We start from the raw sequence: 2,500 nt of genomic DNA, 5'->3' as shown, positions 1-2,500 counted from the left end.
TCGAAAAGATTGGCGCTGAACTCCTGCTAAAGTTCCTCCTTTCACTGCCTCTGTGATTATGATTAAAACAAAAAACGCTGTGATGTTGTCGCCAAGTCTTTGGTGTAAATTAATGACTTGTTCTTTGTGTGTGATGCCCGAGGTGTTTTGAAAGACATGGCCAATTTAAAGACATAAAGGGGGCGAAGACCATGGAGTGATATTTAGATACTTTTTCGATTTCCTTTTGTTTTCCCTGGTCTGTAAAAGACAAAAAATATATTAAAAAATGATTGCTAAAGTTGAGAATTGAAAGCAAGTCCCAAACATGTGTGCTCCTGTTACAGTCACAGAGATACATGATATGGGAATTGACAACGTCTCTCTCTCTCTCTCTCTCTCTCTCTCTCTCTCTCTCTCTCTCTCCCTCTTTCTCTCTCTCCCTCCCCCTTCTTCTTCTTCTTCTTCTTCTTCTTCTTCTTCTTCTTCTTCTTCTTCTTCTTCTTCTTCTTCTTCTTCTTCTTCTTCTTCTTTCTGAAATTTTGATATTTCGTTATGTGTGTGTGTGTGTGTGTGTGTGTGTGTGTGTGTGTGGGTTTGTGTGTGTATGTTTGTGTTCATGTGTGTGTGTATACGTGTGTGTTTTGTTTTTGTTTTAAAGTACTTGACGGTGCTTGCAAAGACTGGCAGATCATATAAATGAGCATTCCAAGAAATCTCTCGTCTTGTAGATAAGATACTGATTTGATGAGATATAACTTATTATTGTCAAGTAGATGAGTTTTAGGGCTCTTTGCTGTTGACTTTATAAGAGATATTGCCAATTTTGAATCTATTGAAGGGATAGAAGAACAAACAGATTTCAAGACACAATTTACTGGCTGTAAGAATATGTTAGTACGCATTTCGTCGTTTATTATAAAGGACTAAGTTGTCCGCTATCCGCAATGAACATGGCTTAAAATACGCACAAAGGAAAACTGGCGACAACGTTTTCTCTGCTGATGGATGCCAGAATATAATGGACGGGGTGGAGTTGAGAAGGTCTGTCGTTGGAATTTTTATAGCTGCTCCTTTGGTCTTTGATGCTTGCCCCCTGCTCACTCTCTCGTGATCATTGTAGGGGGGTATGATAGTGTGTAGTGTGTTGTTTATTACTGATGATGATGATGATGACGATGATGATGATGATGATGATGATGATGATGATGATGATGATGATGATGATGATGATGATAATAATAATAATGATTACAGTAATAATAATAGTAATATAATAATAATAATAATAAAAATATTAATAATAATAATAATAATAATAATAATAATAATAATAATAATAATAATAATAATAATAATAATAATAATAATAATAATAATAATAATAATCATGAGGCTATGTGGTATTGTGGTATGACATTCTCTTTTGGGTCGGAATGTTCTGGGTTCGAGCCTCGCTCGGCACATAGTTGAGTCCTTGGAAAAGTCTATTTATTTACATTCTCTGACGATACTCGGGTGTAAAATGAGTACCTGGCCGTTAACAGCGTTAACTCTGTCGAAAAAATTAATCCTATCGCCTAACAGTCTCTCGATCTACATGTTACGTGTTGCTGTTGTTCAGGGACCTTTTGTAAAGCGCTTTTAGCACTTATAGTGGATATTGCGCTATATAATAGCTCAAGATTTTTAAAAAATATAATAATGATAATGATGATGATGATGATATTATTATTATTATTATTATTATTATTATTATTATTATTATTAATTATTATTATTATTATTATTATTATATTATTATTATTATTATTATTATTATTATTATTATTTCGTTATTATTGTATAATTATTATTATTAAGAAATTAATTATGCCCTTCCGCCACGACAACACAAGATGTCTGATGTCAACAGGAATCACCCATGTTGTCCAAGTGAGCAAATTGGGGGTTACCAATCTTGCCCAAAGAAAAAATCGAAAGTGCCTGAAGCGGGGCTCGAACCCGGGACCTTCCTCGTCACAGTGCAATGTCTTAACCACTCGGCCACTTCTCACCCCATTCGCCATTATTGATAATGACAATAATAACAACGATGTCTTTACCATTTCTTGCGACTGGTCGTCCCTAAAAAGTGAGATAAAGAGAAAGAACATTTCTTTTCATCTCTTTGCTTCCGGTATGTTATGTTTTTTAATGTTTTTGATTTTTTGAAAAACAAAAGTTGAAAACATCAGAAATTTGATCATCACCTGCAGGGGAAAAACACGAGAAGAAAGAAAAAACAACAACAGTGGGAGTGGTAGTATTATGTCATTATTTAATATGTCTAGTTTTAGAAGTGTGAATTGTGTCGGTGGGTGAGCAATGGGTGTCAAAAAATCATGGCAAAAAATAAAAAACATTTGCAAACATAATTCCTTTTCTTTTCTTTTTCTTTGTGAGAGATCGGATATTCTAGCGGTATATTTTGGTCATTTCAGCATCATGAAAAAGGAACTATATAGTAGGGTTGTCAATA

This window comes from Berghia stephanieae, chromosome 6 (assembly GCF_034508935.2).
Source record: "Berghia stephanieae isolate SIO BIC M18660-M18661 chromosome 6, UCSD_Bste_1.3, whole genome shotgun sequence".
NCBI classification, from domain to species: Eukaryota; Metazoa; Mollusca; class Gastropoda; order Nudibranchia; family Aeolidiidae; genus Berghia; species Berghia stephanieae.
The sequence above is the reverse complement of the archived record's forward strand: the minus strand, read 5'-3'. Positions refer to the sequence as shown.